This window comes from Dermacentor andersoni, chromosome 6, assembly GCF_023375885.2.
Source record: "Dermacentor andersoni chromosome 6, qqDerAnde1_hic_scaffold, whole genome shotgun sequence".
Lineage (NCBI taxonomy): Eukaryota > Metazoa > Arthropoda > Arachnida > Ixodida > Ixodidae > Dermacentor > Dermacentor andersoni.
Genome location: NC_092819.1, coordinates 136,753,433 through 136,772,141, shown reverse-complemented (window position 1 = coordinate 136,772,141; position 18,709 = coordinate 136,753,433). Strand labels below are relative to the sequence as shown.

Here is an 18,709-nt window from a genome sequence, read left to right as displayed (position 1 = left end):
GGCTTAAAGGGAACAAAAAAGGGAGGGAAGACGGTACTATGAGTGTGAATATGTGCGGTTGTGCTTAACTTCAGACCTATAATACGATGGGATTAAGGCTACCGTGAAGTGCTAGGACCTGGAGAGTTGAAACTGTATTATATTTAGGCAACTGTCTTGGCAAGCGGTCGTTTAGAAGCGTCAGTAATCCCAACCCTTCACGCTGCTCGTGGTTTCGACGCAGAAACGAGACTAGGTATTTTGGTTCGTAATGCACAACTATTATCAAGTGGTTCAAATAATCTAATCACCGGTCCTGATATTCTTATCATGGTCGAAAAATCGGAAAAAGAAAAATTTCTAATTTAATCAGAAAAAGAAATAAGACGTGTTCGTGCTGAAACCGCATATACGCACGATCATTTATTTAATATGTAAAATTAGCGACATACCGTGAGAATCAAAAGAGAATCAAAACATGGAGATATGAATGAATTGCGGGGGAGGGGGGGGGGGAGGGCAGGAAGCACCAACAAACGAATGGCAGTAAATACAGAATCTGTAATCGATTGTTTCTGTGCATAGGAAAGCGTAAAGCATAAGCATTTCATAACACATCACACGGCAAAAAAAAAAAAAAAAAGAAACTCTTAAACAAACACTTGTAGCCACAGCGCTAATATATCAGTTTTTTACTGCAACAATTCTTTAAAAATGGCCTGTTAGCGATCTCATCATTCTAGTTCTTCAACTGTTACCTCAACATGTGCAGATTACTTGCTCATCAAATCATAATGGAAATATAGCTAACAACGGTGTGCTAATAATCTTCTTATTTACTTAAAAGCACATACAGTTCAAGAATTTTTGCCCATCAATAGCCAATACAAAAGGACAATGGAAAGTAAAGCAATGCATATTATTCTACAACTGGTATTTAAAGGCATTCTAATGCTATTTGTTCTGTAGGTCGTCACGGCCGATTGTAAGGGGTGAAAGCGCCATCACTGTGATGTGAACTAGGCTACGTTGATATAACAGAAATTGAGCTGGCAACAAAGCCCTCATAAATGCATGAAACAAATATGTGCTTTATTATGAATGCCCAGCTCAGGCCTTGCAACACTCTTGTTCTTCTTCTTCAGCATTGCAATATATTGAAAGTGGTCGCCCATACGCGATAAAGGAGCTTCCTGCTACGTCCCTTTAACTTGTTGGTTTCCTACCACCCGCTGCTAGACATGAAGCCCGCCTCTTTGCTCGCATCTGCTTGTTTTTCTCTCGTTAAAAATGCAAGCGGGTCTTAGGACCAAACTGAGCTACTTTTGCAGTGATGCTTAGTAAGTGTGATGCAGCCTACAGCAGCTGTAGGAGTGCGACTGTCTATCGAAACATTCCGCCAAATGTTCATGTACACATCAGAGTGGGCAGTTTTGTCAACTGTGTACAGTTTTTATTCATCTTCCACAATTTGGAGAAGGGCGACTAGCTGGCTGGAGGGCACTTGTAGACCACCTTTGGATTTGGCAAGAATCGGGCCATTTGCCGCTCGTTCCGAACTTCTCAGAGTCCCCACAGAGCTTGAGCAGCTCAATGATCAAAACCTTCTTTTTTTTGCCCACATAGCCAGCAAGGCATTCCATTGTTCCCTCTTTTGGAGACTGCTATTTGTACAGAACTGAGGCCTCCTACGTTGTTTCTGCAGGTTCCAAGAGGACTTCACCCAGAAGAATAGCCAAGGAGTCAGCCTGAAATGGAAATACCACAACGTTGGTGTGCTCAGCAAGCTGTACACAGAGCAAAAGATGTACTGGATGCATTGTATTGTTTTGCAGCTTTACTGAGAGAACCACAACTCCAACTAGGTTTCATCGAAAAACGCCATGGCTTTTTTTTAAATTAAGAGCTGCAAAATCTTCCCATATTAATGCTGCATGCATTGCACAGTTGCATAGTCCCCTGCTATACATGTGATGTCCATACAGTTTAATGTGGCCAGAAAAGAATGGACTTTGACATATTTCTATGCAAAACAAAATTTATGACTTGCAAACTTAGTTAAGCAATTCTTAAAAAGGTCTGCTTGATTTCATTCTCTTCAAGAGGCATTGCTCCATATATATATGGAGCAATGCCTTTTGAAGAGAATGAAATCAAGCAGACCTTGTTGCTCACATAACATGCAGTAGGCTTTTATTTGTAGAGCAGATCTTGCAGCTTGAGGAGCAGTTGTGAACCACCTCCAGCTCCTGAGAATCGCTTGGGCGGCTGGACAATACTCCTGACAGAAAACATCCTATATATAAAGAGGGATTGCTTGACTGTTGTAGGTCCTCCGGCAACATGTCCGAAAAAAAATGCTTCAGTATTTACCTCACAAGCTGGAAAATGCACTTGTTTGCCTCTAATGGGTTTTGTCCAATCTTTCCCACCAGTACAAGGCGAAAACCTGCTGCAAGAAGGTTCTAAACAAGGGATATTGTACTTAGCAGGGTTAATCTTAGAGCCTCGGATGTGGGCAAAGCAGATCTGCCTCTGCTTTGGCAGAATTTGTAGTGGCAGCAGTTGCCTATCCATGCAACGCTCTCTTTCAGTGTATGTGAAGTAATAGTTTTCTGCGAGAAATCAGACGTATGTATGAGGCCAAAAGCATAGTTCTTACAGCAGCCTGCTCAGCTTCGTTTTACTGCTTATGATGGTCCTCCGAGAGTTGAAGTAGTCAAATAATCTGTTCATTCTTCTGGTGAATTCAGATGTTGCTGCAGACTCATGGAGCTTTTTGCATGCTTCCTGCTCACTGTAGAAATCCGTGGCTATAGCTGTGAATTGGAAATAAAATTTTTTCGTCGCAGTTTTTGTGTGACACATGCAAAAGCGATTTTCGTGCCCTAAAGCACCTGGACGTAAGGCACCTTAGGTGAAGAGAAAGTTTGACGCTCCGAAATGCGAAAACACCCGCGTACTTAGATTTAGGTGCACGTTAAAGAACCCCAGGTGGTCGAAATTTCCGGAGTCCCGCACTACGGCGTGCCTCATAATCAGAAAGTGGTTTTGGCACGTAAAACCCCATAATTTTATTTTTTTAATTTTGACGCTCATTTTCTGGAAAGCATTTGGGTATATATGTGCCTTCGTCAGCTTCGGCACAGCGGGCAGTCCAGATTGCGGCTATTAAAATTCTAGAAATTCTGCATGGTGATGGTGATATTTTCCCGTAATTATGACGGCGAAGAAAGCAGCAAAACAGGAAATGACGAAACTAGCATGTTTCTGGGCGAACCTGTGCCCTCAAAACAGGCTACACTCAAAGAACGGCGACGCCGGCGAACACAGACGGCGATAGTCGAAAATCTGATCTGCCGGTAAACGCGTCGGCTTTTATACATGGGTCCTCGAAGGTTCCAGAGTAATCACTGGTGCCCGCGTGTTCTCCAGAAAGTTCTGCACAATTCGCGTCGCACGTGCAAGCAATCAGATTACAGAGGCTTCGGTGACAACAGACGGCAGATAGAACTATCGATAACATTCGAGAAACGTCCAACACATGCGGGCGCGTCCTGTGTTGAGCGATAACATTTGGTAGACAGTGAAAATCGGTGATCCGACAAAGATAAAGAAGTGCGTGTGTCAATATACTTCTTGACCTTGTGGCAGCTGTAGGAAGAAGTAAAATATATTTCTGATATAACCATACAGAGTGCACATCTAAAAAGAACGGAAATTCTTTCACTTACCCGAAACTCCCCAATTTGCGGAGTCATACCTAATACACTTAAATATGTGCGGTTGATCAATGAAAGTATAGAGCATCTTAGAGGGGTCTCATGGGTGCTGAAATGGCACATGTTGATTTCTGTTGTCGTCACAAATGCCTGCAATAGAATCCTACTGGCTGGTTTGCAGCAGAAGTCGTATGTTAAATATTTACCTAGGGAACTCAAGGCTTACCGATTGGTTGTCGAATTATCAGATGTGACGGCATCAATACCTGCTCCATAATTAGCCAAGTGTACTGGAGTAGGAGCTTTGCAAGTATTGATCTTGAAGTGGCGCTGAATGCGCAGAAAGTACCCACAGTTTGTGATCACCAGAGAAAAAGGGTCGAAACAGGAAGACCAATACGTGATCAGCATCTTTATGATTTACTGGCCTCATGTGTTAAAAAAATTACATTGGGGGATTTTACTTGCAAAAATGACTTTGATTATGAGGCACGCCGTAGTATTCCAGAAATTTCAAGCACCTGGGGTTCCTTAACGTGCACCTAAATCGAAGTACCACGGGTGTTTTTGCCCCTATCGGAATGGGGCGCCGTGGCCGGGATGCGATCCCGCAACCTCGTGCTCACCAGCCCAACACTATAGCCACTGACCAACCACGGCGGGAGTGTCATTTGAATAATTTCAGAAACGCACAAGCACAACTTGTAGTTTAAGGGATGCGCTTTCCAACCTTGTCGTTAACTTTCAGGGGAAATCGACAGCTTTTCCTTCAGTGCAGTAAATACGTGTGCATCAAACCCGAAATCAGCTTTCAAGTTCATGTAGCTCGACAATGTGCGTGGGTTTGGCAAGGGCAGAAACTTATTTTCTTGAATATACGTATGTGTACAGTGCAGCTCACTTAATCTTCAAAATAAGGCAGTCAAAAGGGTGCGAATTTCATTTACATGCACAAGCATGCCACCAAACATAAAAGAACACTACTGCAAACCAAGGCACTCTGTATGCCAAGAGGTGATGTGAACATGAATTACGCACTGTGCACATCATGCAAACCATGTCTACGTGCAGGCAAATATCCTCTAAATGAGAGCAGATCATCATTACGGAGCTGTGCGTGGTACATTGTCGATATCGAACCCCAAATATTGAAAATATGTGTGCATGCAAGTCCAAGTTCTATTATATAAAATGTATAATAGTCCATTGTGCATAACTGTGCATTCAGTCTCTGTTAATAAGCGTGCCCCAAAGAATAATATTAAGGGGTGCCGAGAAAGATGGAGAGAGCAAGACCTATGACGGTGTGGATGAGCCGCTCCCAGCGGTCAAGGATTCCACAACATTTACCACGTAGACAGTTGTTGCTGCATGGTTCAATACTACGGAATCAATCCAGAAAGGGTGGAATCATGCAGAAAAAAATCAATGTCATTTCTGAGTAATCTTGTATCTTGAATTGTATTTGAAAGTGACCAACATTCGTTCAAAACACACCCAATACGTAGCTTTCACTATTATATTAAATACACGGAGGCTCCGCTACGTAACTAAAATTATCACGCGAAGACTGCTATATCCGTGATGCAGTGCGTCAAGATTACCGCACAGCTCGTGCAGACTTTGCGCTCGCCTTCGTCACACGTTCATGAATAATCAATTTCTCGCGCTCTGTAAGGCTTTGAAGGCTGTGGTGTTACCGTTTGTACTTGGCCCTCTGCGCTCGGAATTTGGCAAGTTTTGCTTGGCATTATTGAAGCTGCTCTTTCGCGGCTCGAAGCTGGCGCTTCAACGTCTGTACTTCTGCACAGCTGGCACAGCCGACCACGCTGTCCGTTTTTGAAGCCAAGTCCGTGCGCTGGTTTTCGACCGTGTCACTGGTCAGTGCCAAGTCTGCAAAAAAAGAAAAGAAAAACTAAGTCATGCAGTCTGAAATTTTGCAAGCTCTCCAGATGCCCTTCAATGTGGCAAGAAGCCGCAGGCGTTCGTGGCCAAAAAGTTGTGCGTTAGTTACAGTAAGCAAGAAAATGTAGGTGGGTGTGCTTCATGGCAAAATAAAGTTAGTGCGAAATAGTGGTAGCGTAGCTATGATATATTGGGTGTGAGCGTGACCCACGGCAGCCGGCGCAACATCGAAAACTGCGTAGTCATACACATTTTCAGACCGCACTACTTGCTCAATATCTCTCGGTTGTGAAAAAGTGCTACATCGCTAATCTGTCGAACGAACCCCTACACTCGAAGCCAACAGGCATGCTTCTAAATCAGTGTCTGGTATAGAGCGCAATTTTAATGCAGTACGGGAAGCAACGACGTGATCAAAACAGAAGTGCGCGATAACAATTCGATTCACATCGCTCAGTATACAAGCTTTATGTACAGTACACATACTTATGTCCTACCGTTCTTCTTGAGCGAGGATATTCGTACACAGATACACAAAAACAGTCTTGCACTCCGGACTTTCTCGCTGTCAACACACCACCGCAACGAAATTGGAATACGCCATTCATATGCAACCAGCAAAGACGTCGCTCGAGCAGTTGCTGCATGCTGCGGCCATTGCTACGCGGTCCTTCAAACATTCCACCGGACGTTGTCAGCATGTACTCACAAAGATATAAAAGCCACATTTTACGTACTGAAGAACACAAGCCACGGTCACGCAGGACGAAAACATAAAAACCTGAGCCGACACCGCGAGTCATTGAGCAGCATCGAGGTATACCTAAGCCTTTTTCCCGCACTTCGAAACGTTGCTCTTGCATGCATCGTTGTCAGCCAAGTGATCACATCCAACGTACTTGAAGCTGAGATACAGTGAGCTTCAGGCACGCCTATAACACTTTCTGGAAGGAAATACGGGAAACAAATTGACGAAAAGCTGTCACGGAACGCTACTTCACAGATGTAAACAAACCGTCAGCCATGAGCACTGCCGACTCCGCCGAACGCAGCCAGTCGCTGGCGCGGCGCACAGCCTCATGGGAAGTGCCATGTGACTAACCTTTTTCGCGGGGCTAGTTTTTTTAAAACTCCCTGTGCGGCGTTTTAACAGGAGAACAAGACTTTGAAGCGGAGTAAAATCGCGTCATGTCGCCTTAATCCTCCCGCAGCTAGGCAACGGAGTGAAACGAGGGAATGCCGCTGTATTGATCCCATAGATCGGAGTAAATATTCAAGGATGGGGATGTTTTTGGGCACATCACCTGTTACCAGGTGGGCTTATTTTCGTTTGCGTCGTAAGAGTGGTTGCGGCAGAAGATGCATTGGAAGAATGATCGCAGAGCTCGAAAAAAGAAATCGATCAGCACTGAACAAAACTGAAAAAGGTAATACCCGGGAGATAATGATGCCGTATATCCGATAAAATTATACAGGAAATTGGTACTGCAAGAAATTTCCATTAAAATATGCGAAAGATATGCACTGTGCCCACTCGAAGTAGAAGAAATGCACAAAAGTGATAAAGGTAAAGTGCTCAGTTAGCATGCGAATTAATTTTGTTAAACCCCTTGTGTTTGGCTAAACGGGGTAGTTTATTCACCCTAAAAGAGCTTTAAAATCACTGAATGTGGATAGAATGCAGAATGAATGTTAATACTGAATTGCACCGTTCGGTTTTGTATCCCAGATTTCCTAGCTGCTTCCTTCCGAAGCATAGGTAAACCGTTAGCGGCTTTTGGAAACTAAGTTCTAGTTTCTTTTGCTATGGTGCTGTACCTTGCATCTGAAGACATTTTTACCACTCGCCCGACAGCAACGCCAAATAATATGCATAGTCTGCAGTTCCACAACCCATCAGGTTCTCTTCTTAGTATTAGCCTCAATTTAATGCAAAGTTGTCCTATATACTATCAGTTTGCGTTAGTTACTGCCCCTGGGCTCCCCCAATTAATTTTCCTTTGCATTTAGAATAAGTTAAGTTAGAGCCTATATTCCGAGACAACATGTAATGGCTTAGTTTTCGTGATTGCCATGTTCATGGTGAGGAAATTGTGCATAGTGAGAATATTGTGTAACGTTTTCAATGTGTCGTTAATTTGAAGGAACCCCCGCCCCCTTGTGAAGGCCTTCAGCGACATCATCAGCAATAAATCCCTATCTTTCATTTATTCTTGTTGCATAAGCAGTTATATACATACAACAGTGAGGCACAAGCAGTCGCAGTCTTTCACGTCATCGGCACTTCTTTTACAGTGACACGACCGACAGGACACGATCCGAAAGAGACAGACTTAATGCCAAATCAGAAAGGTTACCAAGCAAGCTCTTGGCATTCCAACCAGCACCAGTAACGAGAAGCTGGGGCACCTGGGCATGCACAGCACCCTGGAAGAAATTGCCGAAGCCCAGCAGCGCGCCCAGCTTGCTAGGCTTTCGACAACGCTTCCGGGCCGCAGGATCCAAGGGAAGCTAGGCTTTGCTCAAGGAAACATAGAAAAAGACTTTGCGGACCTCCCACGGGACATCCGCGCCAAGATCACGGTCCGCCCTATACCCAGAAGCGTACACACCGAAAACAACAGAGGCAGACGACAAGCGAGAGGACAATTCCTTCTTAACCAAGCCTTGGCAAACCGTGAACGCTCAGCTTTTGTGGACGCGGCGGCATACGCGGGAAACAAAGCTTTCGCAGTGGCGGTTGTGGACGGCCGCGCATCCACAAGATATGCAGCAACGGTAATTGCAACGAAGCCTGAACAGGCCGAACATGTTGCGATCGCTGTTGCGCTCACCGACGACAATCTTTCCCATATCTACAGCGACTCCATAGCCGCTATCAGAGCTTTCCAAAAGGGCACGGTCAGCGCACAGGCTCTCAGAATTGTTTCAGAGAAAGAGATTAAGAACCACGTCATATACTGGTTCCCGGCACGCTGAGGACCAAAGATCGGCGACGTCCCCAACCTTAACGAGGCGGCACACGAGTCTGCGCGCTCGCTTACAGACCGCGCGGCTTCACCCGGCCACTCGGAGAATAAGGAAGCCCCCACTACATACAATGAAATCACTAAAGTCTACTACCTACAACGTAGACAGTATAGCACGCAACACCGCACGCTCACTCGAGCTCAAGCGGTTACACTTAGAATGCTACAAACAGACACATAGCCCACGCAAAACAGATTACACCATTACATGCCTGAGCTCTACGACAAGTCTTATTGCACCAATTGCAATACATCCCTTAACGTATATCATTTACTCTGGCCGTTCTCGCAAGCTCACATAAAATCCGAACTGGACAAGCGCAAGTTTGCAAAAGCAATCCGGAGCGGAGAACTCGCTCCCCAACTCTGAGCCGTCCAGCAGGTCCACGACTCCGCCAGGAAACTCAACCTCCCGGTTCCGTCGTGGGAGACGCCCACTCCATGAGAGCCCAAAGCTCTCGCGGCCTGCAGGACCTGAATAAAGTTGATTTCCTTCCTTCCTACAGTGACATTGTATCTTTTGTTTACTGCTCTGAGAGAGCATGAGAATTACAAAATCAACTTTGGCGCCTTCTCAGAGGTACAATAAAGGTTAATATTAAGTCAACGTGGACTGTGGAACCACCATCCCAGAAACTTCGAAACGCTTGTTTCATGCGAAGAAGAGACTTACTTTAAGAGAAAATGCGTTCTGAAGCGTCCGCGTACCTCTAGCGCAGTTCAAATCGCCCGCCCTCCTATCGAGGAGTGGTGACGTCATGGTCTCATAGTGACGTTGCTCCGTTGGTGAGTAAAACGGCGCCCGCAGACGGCGCTATGGTTTTTCTGCGCAAAACGCAAACGCGCGACCAGAAACAGAGCCAAGAAAGAGCCGACAGCAGCGCTGGGGGATCTCAAATCGTATCATGCATTTACCTCAATTTCTCGGCTACTAAAGCTCTGTTCACAATTATATTGACGCCTTAGACGTTTTAGAGCAGTGCTTTATCACTTTAACTTGTCTTCATACTAACCTTTAGTGTCCCTTTAACTCCAGTTTTAAAGTAGATGCGACAGTACTTCCATATCACCTTGAATCTGCTTAACCCTACCATTAATGGGCGCATGGATTAAAGTCGATTAATGCGGATTTCTCGGTGACTGGGGTGGGTCAGTGAGATGAGTGTGTGAGCTAATGTGAATTAGTGAGATTGGTGTGTTGATTAATTGGATTGGAGGAATTAGCCAGCCGGTTTAGGCGGATTAGTGTGTCGAATAAACCTCGATATTTTTGCGGTCCTTGGCATTTGCAAATTTTGCGGCGCTATCCTTCTCGACCAATCAGAAAACATATTGCGCACAAAAAAGCTGGAAAGTTTTTAGGTGACGACAACCTAAATGTTATAAAATGTCTTTCTTCATGCACGTATTGCGCCGTTATGTTGTTTCTAGCATAAGACTGACATATCCCACTGAAGTTTGTTAATAATTGCATGATGCATCTTTTGTATACATCCGAGACTTTTCGAAAGAAAAATTTACGCGGGATAAGACGAGGAAGCAACTGAACTGAAGGGAAAAAAATATGAGGGGTGATCAACTGGTTTGATGCGAAGGAAATTCGATGGGATTCTTCAAGTTCTTCTTTTTCTAATTTTCCGTTCTGCAGCTCCGGAGTACAAACGGTCACTAGCACTGCTTGTGGCTTCACTAAGCTACTATCTTTACTAGAGCCCAATCGCTGTCGCCTGTCCCTGAAGTGTCACTAGCAAGTTGCTATCGCCGGTGTCCTCCTACAGTCAGTGAGTCATCGTAGCCGTTCCTTCCTTCTAGCCGGCCTGTTAGCAGGTGGAAGGTGGGGAGAATGAAATCCCTCTAAACGCCACCTGCCACGCTTGACAGGTGGAGGTTGACGCCCGACAGTTTTCGACTTCTAGCACTGCTAATGCCCGCGCGCTAAACTAAAACACCGTTGAAGCTATAGGTACATGAAAAGCGTAGCAGATCAACCATGTTTTTTTTTTTTTAATGCGGCAGCATTACTTGCCTCAGTGAGCGAAAGCGTGTGCGTGTGTGGCGACATTTTATGGTACTAAAAAAAAGATGGCGGACAGGCAGGCTCTCTCCTGCTCGGAGAAGTTGCCTGCCCTCCAAAGAGGCTGCCCCCTTGCCAGTAAGGTGCCTGCCTGCCTGCCAGCCAGAAGATTCAGGCGAGGATACATGGTTTGGAGAACGGCCCTTCACCGGCTGGCCAGAGCGGGTTTGGGGAGGGGGGGGGGGCGGGTTGTCGGCGGCCACGGGGCTCTGCCCGCTTCCCGGGAGGCAACATGCCTGCCTGCCAGAAGATTGCGGCGAGGTTGCATTATTTGGAGAGGATATGCGGCCCCGTCACTGGTGGGCGAGGGGAGTGGAGCACAAGGCGGCACCGCGGCGGCTACGTAGAGCCATTGTTGCTGTTTTCCTCAAGAAAACAACTGCGACGTATGAAACTGCGCGTTTGTGAGTCGAGAATAAAATTAAATTCATCGATATTAAGGAACTAACATAAGTGAATAAACATAAAATTGGGGCCACAAAGAGTAATTCTTTCACATTCACACACGTAAGCAGCCCTAATTGTCACTGCGAACCCTTTTATTTCGCTTGAATTAGTGTTGTAATCGTTCGCCTCCAATGGAAAACATTTTGCAGTGGATTGTACAGTTAAGTTGGCCAAATCTCAACATTTAAGAAAAAGAAACCTCCATTATGAATTTTTTCTTATACCCGCGTGACAGAGAAACGAAAACGCAGCACTAGAAGAATAATACAACAAACACTCCTGTTTTTTTTTTTTTCTACGAATCTGTCTGAATCGGTTTTACCCGGAACGGAATGGTGGTCGGGAATCTAAACCCGGGACTGAAAGGCTTGAACCCGAACCCAAACCGAACCCGAAAACATTCCGGTTCCACACCCTGCCGCGAACGCATAATTACAGGATATAGAGAAGTGGTTCTTTACGTGCGTCCTACAGCCCACGATTTCAGGAGGCGAACGTCACCGCCACATGGCCCTGTCTATAGCCTCCGCAAGCGAATTTCCTTCTCTTCTACCATGCCGGAGTCGGAGGATCCCGATACGCATTTGTCGCGGGCCCGGCGCCTCTAGCTTCATTATTTTTTTCTCTCGCATTTTTGCCTACGCGGCCCAGTTCCTTTGACGGTCTCGCGCGCTAGCTGGGCGTTTGTCTCGTTGAGCGCTGTGCACGAGAACACCCGGCTGTGAGTCACTGCTACACGAATACTGAGGCAGGCGCAAGCGAGTCACACGTAGAGCATGATCGAGCTCTGGAACACGGTGGAAATTACGCTTTGCCCTCTGGCGCTCCCTACTGCTCGACACAGGAACAAGCAGACGAAACGGAAGTACATCTCTCTTGCTACGGTGCGGAGTAAAACAAGCACACGCAGAAATTCGGTTTGCAGGTTTTAATATTTTTTTTAACTTCAATTCGCCTGTTGAATCAACAGATGAAACAAATAACTGCTCTTGCCTTGAATAATTGTCAAAGTACTGTGCAACTGCGAGCAGTGGCGCAGCCAGAAATTTATTCCGCGTTTAAGGGGGGAGGGGGTGCCCGTGGAAAACTTCCACTTCTCCCCCCCTCCTTCACCTCTGCCTTGTTATACATATATCTCTCCCATATATATATATATATATATATATATATATATATATATATATATATATATATGGATGTTGTACACCACGCCAAGACAAACTCCTAGCACTTCCCTCACTAGAATTCTTTATCACCGAGAATGCACGCTTACGCATTGCCGAAACAACACTTAGCTTAATTTCTGACCAAGTTTTTCATTGCTAATGCGTGCAGCCACTTCGCATCAAATAATGCTATCATCCTTATGCTATCTTTAAAAATTATATGTAAAAGAAGAAACTAAAGTTTAATTTACGCAATGATGCATCTATATAAGGTAAGTCGATTACCTAGCTGGTACATGACTTGGAATAACGAACAGCGCTTAAAACGGGACTAAACAAAACGAAGACAGCCGGTTATCGTGCGTCTTCTTGTTGGCAGGTCAGACGTGATGCACCGCAGGCAACAGCGTTGATAACCGTTGTTTTCCGGCCAGATCTTCTAGAACGGCTACGCAGGGATGAGGGCGGGCACCATTTATGCAAGTCCCCTATCACTCTATCACGCGTGCGGCGTCGTGAGTATGCTATAATCTAGATTTAAAAATACGGGAACGAAGTTCTGCTCTAGAACTTCGATAGTATCATTCACTTTCGGTGACCTGCTGTCCGACTTGTTTGAAGAGTTCTCTGGAAGTAACTTGCGATAATGGTATATTGTAGTCACCGCGCGACGCATATTGTTGATCGCGCTCGGGAATTGATGAGTCAAGAAGTCCGAAGCAAGGCTGCTACCTGTTCAGAAGCGTTCTGAAGATTACGGCATCCGTAGTTCGCAGTAAAATGAGCGCCAGTTGCTCAGATTTCTAAGTGTCATTTCTCCTGACACCCGTCTATTCTGCGCAGCAAGCAGCACGTGTTTACGACGGGGTACACGTGAGCTTCAGCTAAGCGACTGGCCAAGGCCATCTGGTGCTGAGTCATAGGGCAGTGACGAGGCGCTCTCCCTATGTCCAACTTCCTTCTTGACGACTTTTATGCGCTGCCCTCCTCCCCCCTATCTTCTCTTTATCCATAACCCCGCTCCCCTTCTTAAGATTTTCATTTAGTCACTGTGGCACTCTTTCTCATTCACCGAGTTGTTGAACGGCGTGGCGGTGCCTATTATCCCGTATTTCTGCTGCTGCGTGGATTTTGAGGCAATTTGCCTGCAGGTCCTCCGACCTGTATTTTGTGCGGTTTCTTAGCTTTCCTGGCCCTGCACCCTCGTCCTTAATGCAGTTTGCCGTGCGCAAATCATTGTTCTGTAGGTCTTTCTTGTCTTATCTGAATTCTTGACAGCGCGGACAATCTAGTCTAAGAGCAAGCTCCTCTCAAGTTTTTTGACACAGTGAATGTCAGAGACAAGGGACAGAAAAAAGAAAACATGCGGATTCCGTGCACTGTAGGTATCGATGTAAGCCAACCTACCTGTTCTGTTTGGCTAGACTGACGATAATTAGCGGTGATGTTGACGACGAATGTTTAATTTCTTGGACGTCTAGTTCAACACGAGAGTGATGAGTTGATGCCAAACGTTACTTTTCGTGCATCCCTGCTGTTTTTCTGCGTATAGTACACAGAACACGTAGGGGGATATGTCTCCTTGAGGCATTGTCGTGCGCCTTATTTCGCAAGCTCTGAGAGGGATGAGCGTATTCATTTCCTGACAAGGCGAATCGTGGCAGAACTATGAAAATTTAATTATGGGGCTGTACGGTGTCAAAACCATCATGAAGCACGCCGTAGTGGCGGACACCGGAATAATTTTGACACCGTGGCGTTCTTTAACGCTTCCGCAAATACAAGTGCACGAGCGTTCTTGCGGCTACAGCGGTCGGGATCAAATCCGCTACCTCGAACAACGCTGGCGAGGGAGCTGACTGGAGGAGGCGACGTACTGTGGTGCTTCTGCAGCTCGTCGAGAACCACTGAGTGAATCAGTTCGCAAAGCAAGGAGACGTCGCACCCGAAGCCTTGTCGCACGCGAATGTACTTGTCGGTTGGACACGTTCGACCGTTGGTGAAGCGTGTTCTCCCTCGCTGTGGCTTCGGTGAGGAACTCCGCAACAGTCTTGGGCGTATTCCGAACAAGACCGCCAAAAAGCTGTTCCTTTACGCCTCTCATCAGATGACGCATCTTCTCTTCCGGCATGCTCGCATTCGCACGCGGAAAGAGACGCGTCATATACTCCACTTACATCGTGACGCTCTCGTTGGGATTTTGAACGCGTGACGGAAGGGCCCGCTCCGCTTTTTCCCGGCGATGGGGCTGGAGTAAGTCTCCAGTAGCTTGCGCTGGAACTCAGGCCAAGATGACAGGGCACTTTCGCGGTTCATAAACCATGTGTGAGCACCGTCCTGGAGGCTGAAGTAGACATTCCTGAGTTTGGTGTTGTCCCACTCGTTAAACTCAGCCACGCGCTCGAACTCCGCCAGCCAGTCTTCCACCTCTTCAAATGTGTCACCATGAAAAGTCGTCGGCACTTGGGGGTTCAGCAGCGTTAGGTAAGTCGGTGTCGCCCTTTCCGTAGAAGTCGAAGTCGCAGTGGTCGCAGTCATCACTTTTTCCTGGAGGTTTGCAAATTCTGGGGCGAGGCCTGCGATTCGCCGGCTTGTGCAGTGAACTGGAGTCAACTCCAATTGTGGGGTGAGGTTCTTGCTGCTGTGAGCTTCAGCTCTAAACATAGCTGTATTCGGGAACCAGGTTAAGCAACCCTGAGAGCCGTTGGCATTTTCGGAAGAGCGGGGAGCCGGGGTTTTTCAGCCTCGTACAATGTGACCGTGCTTTGTAAAGCTGCCCAATTAAACGGTTTCCATCCTTTCCGCCCGCTTCCTCCGCTCACACTGCCCAGTGGGGTCTCCTGCATAAGTTGAGTGTACCCAGCAAGCTCCACCAAATTGTCGCGTATACCCTGCTGTAGTGTACACGCTGAATGAGGATCCAGGCTTTTGCACTTTGCGAAACGTAAGCGTCGACGCGCCATGCCGAGACGAACCTCGTTCTCCTCTTCTTCAATTAAAGCTTATAAGAGAAATAATATGACACAAACCGAATGTATGCGTGTTTTACAGCGAAGCTGTATCCTCTACCGTCCAAGGAAAGTATCGTGTCGTAAGCAAAAAAGAAAAAAATCTTCCCAAGCGTGGACCGATCCCGGAGGCAGTGTAATGCCGGGCCGACCCGCGGCGGAGATGAATCAGGCGTTAAGCACTAACTACCCGCGCGTGGACCGATCCCGAAGATTGTGCAATAGCGGCCCGACTCACGGTTGACGTACAGCTCGTCATTAAGGGGCCCACATACACAGCTTCGCTGGTCATCCTTCTTCACAGAGTGGAAAGGCACTTAGATTTTTTGTTTACCTCTCACCGCAGCGAGAGAGATGTACTTCAGTTTCGTCAGCTTGTTGCCACGTCTTGAAGTCGAGAGCGCAGACACCCAAACTGTGTCATATTGTACTGTGTTCCAGTGTGGCATCATGCTCTGTGATCCGCTTGTGTGCGACTCAGTCTTCGTGTAGAACTGACTTAAAATGCTAGTCAGGTGTCCTCGTTCACAGGGCGAAAAATCGTGCGCTGCGCGAAACGAGACAATCACAACAGATCGTGCGCGACGCCGTCAGTGTCTCGCTTGGCAGTGCAGCTCGCCTCCGGAAATCAAGGGTTCACGCAACTGAAGCATTTCTACCTTGGCTATTAATGAGCCGATGTGAAAAATTTTTGCGGCAGAACGCTCCCTAGAAGGCACGTAACAACTTTCAGCGTATAACCAAAATTTGCTATGGGGCCTGGCGAGGGGCCTGGTGAAGAGGCTAATGTGGAGATCAACGCCCAGGGAGCTCCAGAGGCCATCGTGCAAATTCGACGAGGTGCAAAGGTCCAAACGAGTTTCTCGCGTTCTTCCTCTCTGCGACGCTCCTTCCATGTAGAACCATCCCGGACACTGAGCAACTTTCGAGAAAAAAGAAACGCTTCGCTTTAAACGAACGCTCAATTGCGCACGGCAGTATATATCACGGACGTGGGTGCGGGGCTAGGGAAGCAAGGAAACCGCCACAACAAACAGATGGAAGGGCAAGTAGTAGAATGGCCTCGAAACACAGGCAGAAACGGAAAATAGGAATATTGAAGGCCGCCGCGCCGTTCGACAAACCGGTGTATGTTCGAGAGTGTGACAGCGACTAATGGAACATAATGTTAAGAAGGGGAGTGGAGCGATGGATACGAGGGGGCAACGCACATTAAAGGCGTCGAGAACGAAGATGGCGGATAATTATGGATATAGGGAGCGCGTCTCGTCACTCCCTGATCGCTCAACACCACACAGCCGTGGCCAGTCGCCTAGCTGAGGTTCACCTACCACGTGGTAACACGTGCTGCTTGCTGTGGAGAGCTCATCCTAAATAAACGTCTCAGCCATCTTCAGAATAGACGGAATTGTCAGGAGACACGATGCTTTCATATCTCTAGGAGCTACTGGCCCTCATTTTACTGCGAACCACGGATGCCGGGATATTAACATAGGCTACTAAACAGGAAGCAGACGTACTACGGACTGTCTGCCTCATCGGCTCCCGAGTGTGATCAAATAACATTGTGTTGCGTGATGACTACAATACCATGATTGCAAGTTACTTCCAACATCTCTTCAAACAAGTCCGACAGCAGGTCAGCAAAAGGGAGTGAAACTTTCGTCATAAACTATCGAAGTTCGAGCACAAAGCTTCGTTCCTTTATTTTTAAATCTAGAATAATATAGTGTTCCCACAACGCCGAAAACGCGATTGGGTGATATGAAACTTTCAAAATAGTGCCTGCCCTCTCCCGTACGGAACCGTGGCCGTACCGCTCACTAGAATGTCGGGCTGGAAAGCAACGGTGATGTCCGTTGTTACGTGGGCTGCAACAAGTCTGGCCTGCAAACGAGGAGAGACACGATCGAGCGCTGTCTTGTTTTCGTATGACCCCGTTTTTAACGCTGTTCGTTTTTCCATGTCATATACCAGCTAGGCCATCGACATACTATATAAATCCGTAAATTTGTAAACAAACTATAATTTTTATTACCATTAATTTTAAGATTGGCATAAGTATGATAGCACAATTTACTGCGAAGTGGTTGCAAAACGTGCGTCCTCATTGTTAAAGCATTCTTGTGTGTGGAGTTTGCGTGATGTACAGCCTCCACACAAACACATGCGCGCGCACACGCAAACAGGCGCACGCGCGCGCGCATACACACGCACACACATGTACACACACACATGTATATATTGAAATGGGGTTTATTGTAGCTCGTTCGAGGGATCGCAGGTAGCTCTAGATCACGAGTCCTAGCGCTTCGCATCAACAACCCGCGCTCGTGTCTCGCGCCGCAGCGGTGGCAGTCCGCACAGTGCCACATGCATATTACCCACTACAACTACCCCCGGGGCGAAGAGGAGCCATCCTGGCGACCTAAGGCGATGATACGATAAGGGGGTCGTGGTACGGCTTCAGGCGGCTGACGTAAACAGTCTCGCGGCCACGGCGGCGTTTGTCCGAAGATGGCGTCACCGGTTCGACCACATAATTTACAGGCGAAGTACACGCGACGACCCGGTAGGGACCTTGATATTTCGGAGCAAGCTTTGGGCTAAGGCCTGGAGCTTGGAAGGGCAGCCGAAGCCAGACGTGAGAGTCCACGGCGAAGGACTGTGTGGGCTGATCGTTGTCGTGGTGATCTTTGTGGATTCCTTGGGTATCCGACGTGAACGAGCGAGCCAGTTGGCGGCACTCTTCAGCATGGCGAGCAACTTCGGAAAGAGGGGTGAATTCAGAGGCATCCGGGTGATATGGTAGTACGGTGTCGAGGGTAGTGGATGGTTCACGCCCATAAAGAAGGAAAAATGGTGAGAAGCCTGTGGTAGCCTGAACGGCGGTATTGTATGCGTACGTCACAAAAGGGAGGACATCGTCCCAATTTGAATGATCCGACGCAACATACATGGTGAGCATGTCCCCAAGGGTGCGGTTGAATCGTTCCGTTAGACCGTTAGTTTGTGGGTGATACGCCGTAGTGGTGCGGTGAATAGTGCGGCACGCGGCGAGTAGCTCATTAATAACTTCGAACAAGAAGACACGGCCTCGGTCACTGAGTAGTTCTCGCGGTGCGCCGTGCCGTAAGACGAAATGCCGTAAGATGAATGCGGCGACGTCGCGAGCAGCAGCCGAAGCAAGTGCAGCAGTTTCAGCATATCTTGTCAGGTGGTCGACTGCGACAATTATCCAACGATTTCCGGCAGCACTGCACGGAAGAGGCCCATAAAGGTCGATGCCAACCCGATCAAAAGGACGTGCAGGACACGGTAAAGGTTGCAGAGGGCCTGTCGGATGAGAAGATGCCTTGCGTCGCTGACAGGCTGCACA

General features: G+C 47.2%; 1 long non-coding RNA gene across 1 annotated transcript in view; it reads left to right on the top strand.

Moving 5' to 3' along the window:
* LOC129382749 (uncharacterized) overlaps positions 1 to 2,830 on the top strand; it is a 119,785-nt gene extending 116,955 nt beyond the window's left edge. Inside the window, exon 4 of the long non-coding RNA XR_008610800.2 lies at positions 1,685 to 2,830. This is a non-coding gene — a long non-coding RNA (uncharacterized lncRNA). The remainder of the gene's footprint in view (positions 1 to 1,684) is intronic.
* Positions 2,831 to 18,709: the final 15,879 nt, after the last annotated feature.